Source organism: Neolamprologus brichardi, chromosome 13, assembly GCF_056152115.1.
Source record: "Neolamprologus brichardi isolate AB-2024 chromosome 13, ASM5615211v1, whole genome shotgun sequence".
Taxonomy (NCBI): domain Eukaryota; kingdom Metazoa; phylum Chordata; class Actinopteri; order Cichliformes; family Cichlidae; genus Neolamprologus; species Neolamprologus brichardi.
The window spans coordinates 30,910,969-30,928,185 of record NC_142116.1 but is presented as its reverse complement, the minus strand read 5'-3'; the positions used below and the strand labels follow the sequence as shown (position 1 = coordinate 30,928,185).

General features: G+C 43.4%; 1 protein-coding gene across 2 annotated transcripts in view; it reads left to right on the top strand.

Annotated features, from left to right (window-relative positions):
• Nucleotides 1-17,217, top strand: part of LOC102785259 (receptor-type tyrosine-protein phosphatase gamma-like) — a 327,441-nt gene that overhangs the window by 200,641 nt on the left and 109,583 nt on the right. The gene's annotated exons all lie outside the window — the stretch shown is intronic.

Below are 17,217 nucleotides of genomic sequence, written 5' to 3'. Positions count from 1 at the left end.
CAGGATATCATGGTCAACAGTATCGAATGCTGCACTAAGGTCAAGAAGGACAAGCACAGAGATGAGTCCACTGTCAGAGGCCATAAGAAGATCATTTGTAACCTTCACTAAAGCTGTTTCTGTGCTGTGATGAACTCTGAAACCTGACTGAAACTCTTCAAATAAACCATTCCTCTGCAGATGATCTGTTAGCTGTTTGACAACTACTCTTTCAAGGATTTTTGATATGAAAGGAAGGTTGGAGATTGGCCTATAATTAGCTAAGACTGCTGGGTCTAGAGATGGCTTTTTGAGTAAAGGTTTAACTGCAGCCACCTTGAAGGCCTGTGGTACATAGCCGATTATTAGAGATAGGTTGATCATATATAAGATCGAAGAATTAATCAATGGCAGGACTTCTTTGAGCAGTTTTGTAGGAATGGGGTCTAAAAGACACGTTGATGGTTTGGAGGAAGTAATTATTGAAGTTAACTCAGAAAGATCGATTGGAGAAAAAGAGTCTAACTTAACATCAATGAAACTAAGAGTAGCTGTAGATAATATTACATCTGTGGGATGATTATTGGTAATTTTTTCTCTAATGATAAAAATTTTATTTGTGAAGAAGTTCATGAAGTCATCACTAGTTAACGTTAAAGGGATGGTTGGCTCAAAAGAGCTCTGACTTTTTGTCAGCCTGGCTACAGTGCTGAAGAGAAACCTGGGGTTGTTCTTATTTTCTTCAATCAGTGATGAGTAGTAAGCTGTTCTGGCTTTGCGGAGGGCTTTCTTATAAAGCAACAAACTATTTCTCCAGGCTAAATGATGATCCTCTAAATTTGTGACACGCTATTTCCTCTCCAGATTACGAGTCATCTGCTTTAGGGTACGTGTTTGAGAATTATACCACGGGGTCAGGTACTTCTGATTAGAGACCTTAGTTTTCACCGGAGCTACAGTATCCAGAGTCGTACGTAGTGAGGAGGTGAAATTATTAACAAGATAATCGACCTCTGTTGGGGTAGCGTTCAGATAGCTGCTCTGCTCTGTGTTGGTACAGGGCATTGACGATGATAACAGTGGCTGGATTATATTCTTAAACTGAGTTACAGCGCTTTCAGAAAGACATCTACTTTGATAAAGTCCACTCTCCACTGCTGCGTAATCAATTATTGTAAATGTAAATGTTATCAAGAAATGATCAGACAGAAGAGGGTTTTCAGGAAACACTGTTAAATGTTCAGTTTCTATGCCATATGTTAAAACAAGATCTAGAGTGTGATTAAAGTGGTGGGTGGGTTCTTTTACATTTTGAGAGAAACCAATTGAGTCTAACAACAGATTAAATGCCATGTTGAGGCTGTCATTTTTAGCATCAACATGGATGTTAAAATCACCCACAATAATTATTTTATCTGAGCTCAGAACTAAATTAGATATAAAGTCTGAGAAATCAGACAGAAACTCTGTGTAAGGCCCAGGTGGACGATAGATGATAACAAGTAAGACTGGTTTCTGAGTTTCACAGCTGGGGTGGACAATGTTAAGCATCAGGCTTTCAAATGAATTAAAAGTCTGTCTTGGTCTTTCATTAATTAATAGACTGGTGTGAAAAATTGCTGCCAAACCGCCCCCTCGACCTGTGCTTCGAGATTTCTGGTAGTTAGAATGACTCGGGGGTGTTGATTCATTTAAACTAACATAATCATCCTGCTGCAACCAGGTTTCTGTAAGGCAGAGTAAATCAATTTGTTGATCAATTATTAAGTCATGTACTAACAGAGACTTGGAGGAGAGAGACCTAATATTTAATAATCCACATTTCACTGTTTTACTCTTTGGTTCAGATGTGGATACTGTATTGTTCTTTCTTTGTAAATGTTTAAGTTGTTTGTTGCTGGTTTTTAGTTTGTTTTTTGTCTTTTTGGAAGCAGACACAGTCTCTATGGAGATGGGTTTTTGGGGGGGTAGCAGGAGGAGAGAAGCTGCAGAGAGGCATGTAAGACTGCAACTCTGCTTCCTGGTCCCAACTCTGGATAGTCATGTTTTGAGGGGTTTAATAAATTTGTCGATATTTCTAGAAATGAGAGCTGCTCCATCCAAAGTGGGATGGATGCCATCTCTCCTAACAAGACCAGGTTTCCTCCAGAAGGTTTGCCAATTATCTATGAAGCCCACATCATTTCTGGGACACCACTCAGACAGCCAGCAATTTAAGGAGAACATGCGGCTAAACATGTCACTCCTGGTCTGATTGGGGAGGGGACCAGAGAAAACTACAGAGTCCGACATTGTTTTGGCAAAGTTACACACCGATTCAATATTGATTTTAGTGACTTCCGATTGGCGTAACCGGTTGTCATTACTGCCGACGTGAATTATGATTTTACTGAATTTACGTTTACCCTTAGCCAGCAGTTTTAAATTTCCTTCAATGTCGCCTGCTCTGGCCCCTGGAAGACAATTGACTATGGTTGCCGGTGTCTCTAGCTTCACATGTCTGAGAACAGAATCACCAATTACCAGAGTTTGACCCCCAGCGGGTGTGTCACCGAGTGGGGAAAAACGGTTAGACACATGAACGGGTTGGTGGTGTACCTGGGGCTTCTGTTTAGGACTATGCTTCCTCCTCACCGTTACCCAGCCGCCTTCTTTCCGCAGCTGCTTGGGATTTGCCGGGGAACAGCTAGCGGGGCCTACGCTATCTTCGGCTGCACCAGCTACAGGGGCCTGGCTAGCTAAGGGTGAGAGAAGGGTGCAAAGCCGAGTCTCCAGATCAGTAATCCTGGCCTCCAGAGCTGCAAATATGCTACATTTGTTACAGATATCATTACTGCTAAAGGAGGCCGAGGAGTAACTAAACATCTGACACAATCAGCAAGAAAGTGCAGAAGGGACAGGTGAAGTAGCCATGGTGCTAACGGGTCGGCTACGAGCTAAGCTAGCGAAACAGTACAGAGACAGTGAGTGAATACTTTGGCTATAAATTAGGTAGTGAGTACACAGAAAGTGTGCTTCGGATGAAGTACGTGAAGATTATACTGTGGAAAAAAAAGAATGTATTTAAAAGTTGTTAATTAAACTGCTAAGCAAATAAGCTACTCAGAAACACCACTGTGTTTGAGCAGGAACAGGAAGCGATACTATACCACAGAGCGAGCGAACACCAAGTGACAGCGCCACCGACAGGCTTCTTGCAGTAAATTATTCTGAAGGTTCAATAAAAGGGTTTAGATATGACCCTGGGTCTACACACCTGAAACATATCTAAACCACTGAAATAAAAGTACTGGCAAGGTCACCCATATTTTCCATTTCATATTAATAGTCAGTTGCTTTTTGATGCAGAAATATATGTCCACATTCCTTAATTTTTTTCAAATTATTATATTCTGTATATACTACCCAGTGTCACATTTTCTTATATTTTATTAAAATATTATAAGAATATTATTTTTATCTTTGTGTGATTGTACAGCATACAGCCCACACAAAGTTTAAACAATGAGTGGCTTCCACATGTCAACAGTCAACAGCTCCACGCAGCACTTACCCACATAGCAAAACTGGTATGGCCCGGACCTGGCCCACACAGTGTGCTTACACATGGCCCACATACCGCAAAGAATGACGGCCCTTTGGTGCCCCAGATCTGGTTTGCCAGATGTGGCCCACACATGGGTCAGCACAAGGCCAGTTGCAGACACACTGCTGGTCCTGTGCTGGCCCCGAACAGTTTCAGCTCTGGACCCAGATGTCAGCCTAATGTGTACATTAATAAAGCCATGTACTAACAACATGTGCCAGAACATGCAAAATAGTGTGAAAGTAACATGACAAAACTCTGTTCAGATAGTGAATGGACTGACTCTTATATAGCACTTTTCTGGTCTCCCGGAGTACTCAAAGTGCTCTATACAACATGCCACATTCAGTCAATCACACATCTTCTTTAAACTGAGTGCTTCCTAACTACATTCTTACACATTCAGACTCTTGACATGCAGACGCACGACGCACACCAGCGGCGCACGTCGGCCCAAATGCCCGGCCAATAGAATCGGGCCATTATGCGCTCCAGAGTTTTCTCACCACCCAAATGCCCTGCCATGGGGTTTGAATGAGCCGCCGGGAAACAATTTTCCAGGCAGCACCAACAACTGTGTGCGGATCTCATTAGTGTGAGTGTCGCGGCTCAATCAATAAAGCCGATCGTTCCACAATTGGAAATGAGGGTACGTTCACGCAGCATCAGGGCGCACCAAGCGACCATCAATATCCATCACTTGGTCATAGGCTGAGCGTAGGGTGTCGTCCCGAGACTGCTCTAGTGGAAAATCTTCCGTGGGGTGCACAACGGGAGTCAGCGGGGCTTCCGTGGAAGTCCCCGCCACCTCCTCCCCCCCAGAGTCAGTGTCGGTCGACCCCGCGTCACCGCTGAGCGCCGCGCAAACGTTACATAAATTTACAGACCACGATCGCATCCCCGCGTACTGCCCCAGTAAGCTGTGGAACCGCGGCCAATTCGTACCCAAAATAAGGGGATGCGACAGGCGCGGGCTAACCGCCGCCTTCACTCTATGCGTTTTGCCCCTGAATTTCAGCAACAGTGACACTGCCGGATACTTGTGAATATCCCCATGCACACATTTAACCTCCACCCAGTCAGCCTCCAACAATGCCCCGGGGTGAACCAAACTTTGGTGGACCAGGGTCTGCGTGCAGCCGTGTCCATCAAAGCATGGCGAATACCCCCTTGACACCTTACCGGCACGCGGTACGTCCCTCCTGGACCGGGGGCGGACGCTGGAGCGCTGGCAACACGGAACACCTGCCCCACCTCCATGAGCGGACATTCTCGGCGCAGGTGCCCCAGCCGCCCACACTTCCAGCAGTCCGGCCCCGGTGTCTGTGGGGTTCCGGCGGGAAGCAGCGGCCGGAACGGGTTCCTGGGGCTCCACCCCGCTGCCTGCTCCGTTCCCACAGGGCCGCCGTCCCTCCGCTGTGACGGAGGCGACAGAATACGGGGAGAGACCCAAACGATCCAGCACCACCCGGCACACATCCTCAAACACCCCCGCAAGCCGGCCCGACAGAAGCGGCAGCAGCCGGGCGGCCCATTCCTCCTCCGGCCAGCGACAGGCCACCGTCGTGGCCTGGAAAGCCTCGATCAAAACCAGCGGGTCCTCCCCATCCCTCATCCGGTGCAACGTCACCGGCAGTGGAGGGGCGGGCGCCGGCGAGGCCGGATTCCCCAGCAGCTGCCCCAGAGCCGCGGTCTGCTGCTCCGATTGCAGGTGAAGCAACGCCAACTGTTGGTCCTGCGTGGCCGCCTGATGAGCCACCAACGCCGCCATCGCCGCCATCGCCACCATCGCCACCATCGCCGCCATCGCCGCCATTGCCGCAATGTCCATCATCATTTGGCCCAAGATCTGCAGCGGCACCAGTGTAACGTTGGACCCGATAAACATACGCTGGAGCGAATATGATGACAGCAGAACTTTTTTTTTGACACAGTGGTTTTTGTTCACTGGGACACAGACACTCCCGCTCTCTCTCTGCTGTCACGTCCGCTCCCCCTCCGACAGTCACTGCCAACATATAAAGAGACACAATCACTGTCAGATCCCAGCACACTTGTTCACCCCGCCCCTGCGCCGCCCCAGGAGCTCACTGCGTCATCCCTCCTCTGCAGCTGGCCAGAGACCACATCCACGCCACAAAAGTGTGGCGAGATTTTCCATAAGCGTGCACTATGTAGACAAGAGTGTTGCTTGGTGTTGTCTGATTATGTGTGTGCACAATAATTTATATGAGTGAGCGTGTTAGTGCTTGTATGCGTGTCCTGTATGTCTGTGTGTGCTAGTAGGCTCTTGTGGATGTGCCGATGTTGAGTGTGTATGTGCGTTATCATGCCGTGCAGATGTGTAAAAATTGAGTATGTTGTTTGTGACTGCATAGGAAAACAGATGATCGATCCAAGAAAGAAGAAAGAAAGAAGAAACCCATGGCAAAGGATGAAAGAGAAAAAAAGAGAACAGTGTAATTAACGCTTTAATGCTGTGGAGACTGACGGCGTTTTATCTGTTACCACATTATAATGCATTAACAAGTTGATATTAATAGGTTGGATAGATGGAACAGGAGGAGAGAAAAATATAGCCGATATAGAGTGGCAATGACAGAATGCAGAACCTTCTGAATGAAGGTGTGTGGGACTGGAAACAGGACCTTGCGCCACTCCAGGATCGCTTTAAGGAGTGGTCATTTACGCTGAAGTCAATTCAATTCAATTCAATTTTATTTATATAGCGCCAAATCACAACAAATGTCGCCTCAAGGCGCTTCATAGATACAGAGAAAAGCCCAACAATCATATGACCCCCTATGAGCAAGCACTTTGGCGACAGTGGGAAGGAAAAACTCCCTTTTAACAGGAAGAAACCTCCGGCAGAACCAGGCTCAGGGAGGGGCGGCCATCTGCTGCGACCGGTTGGGGTGAGAGAAGGAAGACAGGATAAAGACATGCTGTGGAAGAGAGACAGAGATTAATAACAGATACGATTCAATACAGAGAGGTCTGTTAATACATAGTGAGTGAGAAAGGTGACTGGAAAGGAAAAACTCAATGCATCATGGGAATCCCCCGGCAGCCTACATCTATTGCAGCATAACTAAGGGAGGATTCAGGGTCACCTGGTCCAGCCCTAACTATATGCTTTAGCAAAAAGGAAAGTTTTAAGCCTAATCTTAAAAGTAGAGATAGTGTCTGTCTCCCGAATCCAAACTGGAAGCTGGTTCCACAGAAGAGGGGCCTGAAAACTGAAGGCTCTCCCTCCCATTCTACTTTTAAATACTCTAGGAACAACAAGTAGGCCTGCAGAGCGAGAGCGAAGTGCTCTAATAGGGTGATATGGTACTACAAGGTCATTAAGATAAGATGGGGCCTGATTATTTAAGACCTTGTATGTGAGGAGCAGGATTTTGAATTCAATTCTGGATTTAACAGGAAGCCAATGAAGGGAAGCCAAAACAGGAGAAATATGCTCTCTCTTTCTAGTCCCTGTCAGTACTCTTGCTGCAGCATTTTGGATTAACTGAAGGCTTTTCAGTGAGTTTTTTGGACATCCTGATAATAATGAATTGCAGTAGTCCAGCCTGGAAGTAATAAATGCATGAACTAGTTTTTCAGCGTCACTCTGAGACAGGATATTTCTAATTTTAGAGATGTTGCGCAAATGGAAGAACGCAGTCTTACATATTTGTTTAATATGTGCGTTGAAGGACATATCCTGGTCAAAAATGACTCCAAGGTTCCTCACAGTGTTACTGGAGGCCAAGGTAATGCCATCCAGAGTAAGAATCTGGTTAGATACCAAATTTCTAAGCTTTTCAGCGCCGAGTACAATGACCTCAGTTTTATCTGAGTTAAGAAGCAGAAAGTTAGTGGCCATCCAAGTCTTTATGTCTTTAAGACATTCCTGCAGTTTAACTAATTGGTGTGTGTTATCTGGCTTCATGGACAGATAGAGCTGGGTGTCATCTGCATAGCAGTGAAAATGTATGCTATGTCTTCTAATGATGCTGCCTAGGGGAAGCATGTATAATGTAAACAGAATTGGTCCTAGCACTGAACCCTGTGGAACTCCATAATTAACCTCAGTGTGTGAAGAGGACTCTCCATTTACATGCACAAATTGGAGTCTATTAGATAGATATGATACAAACCACTGCAGTGCAATACCTGTAATACCTACAGCATGTTCTAATCGCTCTAATAGAATATTATGGTCAACAGTATCGAATGCTGCACTAAGGTCAAGAAGGACAAGCACAGAGATGAGTCCACTGTCAGAGGCCATAAGAAGATCATTTGTAACCTTCACTAAAGCTGTTTCTGTGCTGTGATGAGCTCTGAAACCTGACTGAAACTCTTCAAATAAACCATTCCTCTGCAGATGATCTGTTAGCTGTTTGACAACTACTCTTTCAAGGATTTTTGATATGAAAGGAAGGTTGGAGATTGGCCTATAATTAGCTAAGACTGCTGGGTCTAGAGATGGCTTTTTGAGTAAAGGTTTAACTGCAGCCACCTTGAAGGCCTGTGGTACATAGCCGATTATTAGAGATAGGTTGATCATATATAAGATCGAAGAATTAATCAATGGCAGAACTTCTTTGAGCAGTTTTGTAGGAATGGGGTCTAAAAGACACGTTGATGGTTTGGAGGAAGTAATTATTGAAGTTAACTCAGAAAGATCGATTGGAGAAAAAGAGTCTAACTTAACATCAATGAAACTAAGAGTAGCTGTAGATAATATTACATCTGTGGGATGATTATTGGTAATTTTTTCTCTAATGATAAAAATTTTATTTGTGAAGAAGTTCATGAAGTCATCACTAGTTAACGTTAAAGGGATGGTTGGCTCAAAAGAGCTCTGGCTTTTTGTCAGCCTGGCTACAGTGCTGAAGAGAAACCTGGGGTTGTTCTTATTTTCTTCAATCAGTGATGAGTAGTAAGCTGTTCTGGCTTTGCGGAGGGCTTTCTTATAAAGCAACAAACTATTTCTCCAGGCTAAATGATGATCCTCTAAATTTGTGACACGCCATTTCCTCTCCAGATTACGAGTCGTCTGCTTGAGGGTACGTGTTTGAGAATTATACCACGGGGTCATGTACTTCTGATTAGAGACCTTAGTTTTCACTGGAGCTACAGTATCCAGAGTCGTACGTAGTGAGGAGGTGAAATTATTAACAAGATAATCGACCTCTGTTGGGGTAGCGTTCAGATAGCTGCTCTGCTCTGTGTTGGTACAGGGCATTGACGATGATAACAGTGGCTGGATTATATTCTTAAACTTAGTTACAGCGCTTTCAGAAAGACATCTACTTTGATAAAGTCCACTCTCCACTGCTGCGTAATCAATTATTGTAAATGTAAATTTTATCAAGAAATGATCAGACAGGAGAGGGTTTTCAGGAAACACTGTTAAATGTTCAGTTTCTATGCCATATGTTAAAACCAGATCTAGAGTGTGATTAAAGTGGTGGGTGGGTTCTTTTACATTTTGAGAGAAACCAATTGAGTCTAACAACAGATTAAATGCCATGTTGAGGCTGTCATTTTTAGCATCTACATGGATGTTAAAATCACCCACAATAATTATTTTATCTGAGCTCAGAACTAAATCAGATATAAAGTCTGAGAAATCAGACAGAAACTCTGTGTAAGGCCCAGGTGGACGATAGATGATAACAAGTAAGACTGGTTTCTGAGTTTCACAGCTGGGGTGGATAATGTTAAGCATCAGGCTTTCAAATGAATTAAAAGTCTGTCTTGGTCTTTCATTAATTAATAGACTGGTGTGAAAAATTGCTGCCACACCGCCCCCTCGACCTGTGCTTCGAGATTTCTGGTAGTTAGAATGACTCGGGGGTGTTGATTCATTTAAGCTAACATAATCATCCTGCTGCAACCAGGTTTCTGTAAGGCAGAGTAAATCAATTTGTTGATCATTTATTAAGTCATGTACTAACAGAGACTTGGAAGAGAGAGACCTAATATTTAATAATCCACATTTCACTGTTTTACTCTTTGGTTCAGATGTGGATACTGTATTGTTCTTTCTTTGTAAATGTTTAAGTTGTTTGTTGCTGGTTTTTAGTTTGTTTTTTGTCTTTTTGGAAGCAGACACAGTCTCTATGGAGATGGGTTTTTGGGGGGGTAGCAGGAGGAGAGAAGCTGCAGAGAGGCGTGTAAGACTGCAACTCTGCTTCCTGGTCCCAACTCTGGATAGTCATGTTTTGAGGGGTTTAATAAATTTGTCGATATTTCTAGAAATGAGAGCTGCTCCATCCAAAGTGGGATGGATGCCATCTCTCCTAACAAGACCAGGTTTCCTCCAGAAGGTTTGCCAATTATCTATGAAGCCCACATCGTTTCTGGGACACCACTCAGACAGCCAGCAATTTAAGGAGAACATGCGGCTAAACATGTCACTCCTGGTCTGATTGGGGAGGGGACCAGAGAAAACTACAGAGTCCGACATTGTTTTGGCAAAGTTGCACACCGATTCAATATTGATTTTAGTGACCTCCGATTGGCGTAACCGGGTGTCATTACTGCCGACGTGAATTATGATTTTATTGAATTTACGTTTACCCTTAGCCAGCAGTTTTAAATTTCCTTCAATGTCGCCTGCTCTGGCCCCTGGAAGACAATTGACTATGGTTGCCGGTGTCTCTAGCTTCACATGTCTGAGAACAGAATCACCAATTACCAGAGTTTGACCCCCAGCGGGTGTGTCACCGAGTGGGGAAAAACGGTTAGACACATGAACGGGTTGGTGGTGTACCTGGGGCTTCTGTTTAGGACTACGCTTCCTCCTCACCGTTACCCAGCCTTTCCCCAGCTGCTTGGGGTCTGCCGGGGAACAGCTAGCGGGGCCTACGCTATCTTCGGCTGCACCAGCTACAGGGGCCTGGCTAGCTAAGGGTGAGTGCAAGGTGCGAAGCCGAGTCTCCAGATCAGTAATCCTGGCCTCCAGAGCTGCAAATATGCTACATTTGTTACAGATATCATTACCGCTAAAGGAGGCCGAGGAGTAACTAAACATCTGACACAATGAGCAAGAAAGTGCAGAAGGGACAGGTGAAGTAGCCATGGTGCTAACGGGTCGGCTACGAGCTAAGCTAGCGAAACAGTACAGAGACAGTAAGTGAATACTTTGGCTATAAATTAGGTAGTGAGTACACAGAAAGTGTGCTTCGGATGAAGCACGTGAAGATTATACTGTGAAAAAAAGAATGTATTTAGAAGTTGTTAATTAAACTGCTAAGCAAATAAGCTACTCAGAAACACCACTGTGTTTGAGCAGGAACAGGAAGTGATACTATACCACAGAGCGAGCGAACACCAAGTGACAGCGCCACCGACAGGAACAGCCCAGAAAATCCCACACGAAAGTCCGGAGAGTGAAGTCCATTCCTTTATGCTTCCTGCTGTGACACCAGGCCTCTTGGCTCCCAGCTGATAAACTCTTTCAAAGCAGATGCTTTTCATAATGTCCTCCGGAAGCTTCAGGTGGGTCTTCATGAAGGTTTTAACTTCTGCATCTCGCTTTTGGCTGGGGAAGATGCACTCTGGGTGCAGGGGTGGGGCCTCAAGGGCCGGCGGCTGAGTTCACTACCAGGCCTCATGTGAACTTCAAGACATGTTGACGAGGTAATTTAGCCATTTAAATCAGCTGTGTTTGATTAAGGATACAGCTAAAACATGCAGGACACCGGCCCCTGAGGCCTGGAGTTCCCCACAATGTTTTTCACTTTGTGGCAGAGTCGTCAAAATGGATGGTTTTACCATTTTCATAATAGGGGGTTATGGAGAAAAAGTGGAGTGTTTGGACCCTTGTGTGACAAAATTAACCTTGTGTTTTAATCTCAGTACTGGAATCATGTAGCCAAATTATTAAAGAGGACTACTGGTCCTAACCAGTCCAATGAGGATCAAGTGGATAACTAAATGCATTTTTAAATGTTGCAAAGCCACAATCTACTCATAAAACACTCACCATGAACTCCTGCACCAAGATGTTGCAATTGTCTTTCACACAGATGCGGAGCACTTTGATGAGGGACTCCCTTCGAGCATTAATGTCATCCTTAAGTATTATAACAAAGAAAACAGAGATTTGTGAACTTTTCAGTAGCACAGAAGAAAATGATCCCATACAAAAACTTGACTTTTTAAACCAGTTGACATGCAACACCAGCATCTACAAAGCAATATCAAAAGTTCCTGTTTGACATCAACTTTATGGATATATAGTTTCCAGAACATATATTTTTTAAAAAAGATAAATTTTTCTCAGTGGGCCAGTAAATGCATGACGAAAAATTATGGCATCCTTTTAGTGGAATCAGCACTCACAGGTAATAGTTGACTGTTTCAATGGATCCAGCATAAAAATCATTTACTGACCTAATGCAATACATATACACTTTGTAGTTAAAGAATTTTAAAGTTCTTACTGTCATCATGGCAGCTATGTCCTTTAGCTTTTTGCCCTGTTCCCCCGATCACTTTGCAAACACTTTCAGCAGACTGTCAGAGAGAAACTCAGCTCCGTCAGAAACCTTGACTGTAAAGGCATGGTTGGGATGCACTGGAATGCTGCATTTTATCTGAAATGACATAAACTTATTTTGAAATAACAGCAGGCACTGTGCTTGGTTAATCAGTAATGTTTTGTTGAATAAAAACTGTGTTTCCAGATCTTATGGGATTAAAAAAATCCAAAGGTGTTTGTTTCTGATTTGCAACCCAACAACCCAGTGGCGGTCCTAGCCTGTTTGGCGCCCTGGGCGAACACTCCCTTCTGATTGTTTCAGGATACATGACCTGCCATTATCCAATGACACATCTGCTTACCTGTATCCTTTGCTTGTTTCTCTTCCTCTTCTTTTCTCTTTTTTCTAAACTGAAGACATGATGGCTTTGAACTTTTCTTGTCCATCTTCCATTGGTTTTAATTTTGCACTCCAGTATGAACATTCATCCCCCAACCGGAGGTTCACCACAACATAACCTAACAGACCAACACCTTAGTTCACAGATTCACTTTGTCTTTATTTCTGGGATTTCACACAACCCAGGATTCAAATCATGAATCCATAATGGGCTTGGATTTACAACATTATGAATGAAATGTGTTTTATTTGGAAGCAGCAGGGCCCCCTCCCCTTTTGACGGGTTGTGTGTGAGACTTTAAATCATCAAACTGTAAATTTAAAATTGTTATTGATCCCTTTACCCCGAGTCCTAAAGTGTATATTTATTTTCTTACTCTTCTTATATATATTGTTTGTTTTCTTGCACTGCTGTAACTGGAGCCTCGTCGTCTCCTCTCTCTATATACTGGACTTTCTGTAGTGGAGATGACAATAAAGTTTACTTTGACTTCGGCAGCGAGCAGGCGCACCGAGGGCTCTCGCTCACTTTTCGTGTATAGAATTTCGAAAAAACATCGGTGCAAATTCTAAGTCTGTATCATAATGTCTGGTGTTTTTGTGTTTATTGGTTTGTTTTTATTTTGTTTTACTTAGCGAGTTGGTTATTAGACGCTGCTCCAGCCGGTCAGAAAATCCCCGCCGCCCCGCCCTTTCCTCTCTGCGCCGCAAGCAGCAGGCGCACCTCGCAAACGAAGGGCGCCCTTACTCCCAGCAAATGGGCAATAGAAAACCAATCGGTGCCTGTGACATTCCCAATATGCGCTGGCTGATGTCGGGGCAGCATGAGTATGAGCATTTTTTATTTTTTTTGCCGATGCCCGTGATGCCGCCCCCCACCACGATGCCGCCCTGGGCAACCGCCCGTGTCACCCGTATCTAAAACCGCTACTGCAACAACCCACAAGTTACAACCTCATTTTAGTTCAAGTGTGCATTAATGTGAGTCCAGTAATCACCTTTCTGACAATACATACAGGTATAAGTTAAACCTATGGCAGATTTTGGATTTCTCAGTTGTTTGATGCATGTATGCATGCACCTAATAATAAAAAAAAATCTATTATAATTAATTTACAGAAACCTAAAGCGAAAATAGAATATACTTTCTTACCATAACACCTTGAACCCACAATCCATCAGCTGACTCCTGGTGAAATGCAGAATAGAGGTCGTCTCTCAATGTGTAACAAAAAAAACAAAAACAAAAGGACAGCAGGTGAGGGCAGGAGGGGTAGGGATGTAAGCTAGCATAATGCCGCTAATGATATTAGCTAAAGCTGTTCAATGTCCAAAATCTCACTAACACCACGGTGCAGTAAATACACAATGTAGCTGAAGAGTCAGTTGGCAAATCTATTCACACAGAAAACCAAATTATGTTATGAGCGCCTCGTAATTAGGTTTAATGTGATATTACGGCTCTTGTGCCAAAGACAAATTCAAATGAAAAAGCGCCAATTCTTTGACAACAGATAAAACAGCAAATAAGCTAACGGCTCTTTTTTAGCATGTTACATGGCGACACTCTAGACGTTTAACTACATTTGGCTGAAATATGGTAAATATTAATTCAAAAAATCAAGACATTCCAAAAAACGTAGAGTTGGCTGCTCGACTTGACTGAGATGGATGCCTTTTTTAAACCACGATCCAAAGCCCGCGAGATGAAATCACGCGTGGTTTCACGAGATTTAACGTTGCTATATTATTGACTTACTTCACCTGAACATGATATGAACAATTTAATACACCCTTTCTGCATATCATGTAGTTTTTACACTATATAGTTACATTTAACTTTAAAACATGAAGCAATTGTGTTAAATACATGCAAGATGCTTACATAAACCCAAGAGATGGTCAGTCCCTTTTATTCAGTGTGGGGGGAAATTTGCTGTCCATACGGACAATATTGATTTGTAAATGATTAACTAACAATCTTGTCAACACAAAGTTCTTTATTTGGAGCACAGTTCTACAAGAAAGATAAGTTACTGAAAAACTGTTTGTGTTTAAAGAGCGTTTGCACTCTTTGGCAATATTGTAGACAATGTTAAACCTAATCGTCACATCGGCCTCCTCTGACGACCTGTTTGCTGCTGCCTGCCGCTGAAAGGCAGTGGGGAGAGAGGACACTTGGGCAGTGCATTTATCGCAGCATATAATGTGTTTTCTGGATACACCGTGCTTTTTTCAGCATTCAAAGATTGATGGCTCCGTGTCCAGAGCACTGGCTATGAATTTCAGACGGATCAGGCCTTAACCTAACAAAAAGGTTATCAATCGTTCTTCTCATCTTTTCTCATTACCCACAGCTACATCCACCCTGTCGGGCCTAGGCTGCCCCCTAGGGCTGGGTATCATCACTGATTTCTATAATACATTCGATTCCGATTCACGAAGTCCCAATTTGATAAAATTTTGCCTCAGGCAGTCAGAAATATTAAAATTCTGATGATTTATCAGTACTGATACATGTGAGACTTCATCAGAGGTGTGAACATCACAGCAGATGCCTTTGTGTCAAAGTAACTGAGATAAAACACAGAATAACGTGAAGGAGATTTTCCTGGCCTGGATTTTGATAACAGATAACTTTAATTGAACAGCAGAAATTAGGCTTTCTTGTCCGAGATCAGTAAAAAATCAGTAAAAAAGTAAAAAAAAAAAAGACAGCCGCTGAGAGCGCTGTAAACAATGGTAGACTGGTGGGTAATAAGCGAATGAATAATGCAGAAAACAGAGATTTGAGATGGGAAACTGTTCTTGAAGTACACAGAGAGAGAGAGAGCTGTGCATGAAGTGTGATTTTATTGTGGTGGAAGCAAAACAGCAAAAGTCAGAGGGAATTAATGACGACATTTGTCAAATGTGAAGTGTCGTTTGGATCTTCTTTTGCTGCTGGTTCAGCGAAATTTGGTTGGAGAGAGACGAAACCTGCAGCTCAGAATCTCGCGCAAAAACGTCGCAAACACAAAGCGAAGGACCCACCGATGCATCAGAATCAGTGAGCTGTCAGCCCCAACGGCGTGTCCGTGTTCGGGCCGTTGGGTGAGAAAGCCAAGAAAGAGAAAGCTGATTCTGCTGCGTCGGGTCCGGTCTGTGTTTACCTCTTTGTGTGGGATCTGTTTACCTGCTCTCATTTGCTGTTTTGTGGTTGCTGAGATTCTGGCGTTTCTGGCAAAATACATTTATATATTTAAAAGTCGATTCAGGATTTCATGAATCGATATCACTTTATTCAAGCTACTCACCTCCCTCTTCCACCTGCACTTTCAAATGTACACACAAAGGACTATGGGACAACTACAGGAGCACGGCCAATCATAGAGGTGCCGCCCCTGACTATCTCTGATTGGGACACACGATAGGGGCATGATTTGTGTCACTTGTTGACCACACGGAGACTTTGAGAGTTTTTTTTCTTCTCTTTCCTTTCATCACAGGCCTGTCAATTTGTGCATTTGCATTATTTCCATCATGTGGCTGCAGTTGGCTATTGCTGCTGAAAGTTGTGCTTATTTTAGTCTCATCAAAAAGTGTAGTTGTCTCTGTCAGAGAGTGCCTGTGTCCCTGGAGCTGGGAAAGCTGAGAGGCTAACAGTTTTTTATCTGGTGCTTTGTTTAAGCACATTGTGGATAAGCCGATGGTCTGTGACTAAACTGTAAATGGAGAATTAATGTTTCAATGAGATTCAATCATTTACTTTAGTCAATGCCATGAGCATGAAAAAGAAGGGTTTTATTTAAATAGCCCAATTTTCTGTTGCCTACATTGTAGAGCGTGGCTTTGCTTCCAGACCTCAACAGGAACATTAGCACACTCGGGGATTAAAATGTGATTCAGCCAATGGAGGAACCATACAATCCTAGTGGCTCTAGGGAAACCTGACAATAGTTTCTATTGAGAGCTCCAGTAGATTTTCTTAGTGTACAGGCTGTGATCAGCAGACCTGCGGCTGCAGCTGCTCTGAAGTTTACTGCTCTTTGTGAACTTACACAACTGAATTCAATAAACCCATCATGTTACTGTGAGCCAAACTGTTTATTTAATTCAGTTTAATTTAGTATGATTTATTTAGCACCAAATTACAAAACAGCAATTACCATGAGGTGCTTTATATTGTAAGGCAGAGACCTTAAAACATTCACTGCACTAGACTACGAGGTGTTAATATACATCAGGTTTTTTTGCAGGATGTTTCACAAAATGAAAAATCATAAATTCACATCATGTGCAGATTTAATATCTGATTTAAAAAATGAGAAACTACATGCTTTAAATTACTGCTCTTCTTCTTCTCCTGTCCTGTCTTTCTATCATCTTTCTCCATCTCTGATTGAAGTTAGCTCTCACTCTTTTCTGTCTCTGAACAGAAGCTGGACTTTTAGCTACTGTGGCAAATATGGTGTGAAACAAGCTGCACATAAACACTCTGTTTACTGATATTTGTTGAGCTGATACAAATGTAGCATTTGAAATTATGTGCCCCTTATAAAGTATTACTCACCTTATGCTCGCTCGTCTTCTGTAGGGATAGCTAGATAATTAAGTATCGCGGCCAGAACTTCTGAACATCTGCATTCCCACCAATGTTGTGGCACTCCAGACTATGGTGCCTGAATCCCCTCAGTGAGATCATTAACAAGACTGGCTATGGATACCGACTACAGAATGGAGCAGTTGTCAGCCACCTCCTCTACATGGATGACATCAAGCTGTATG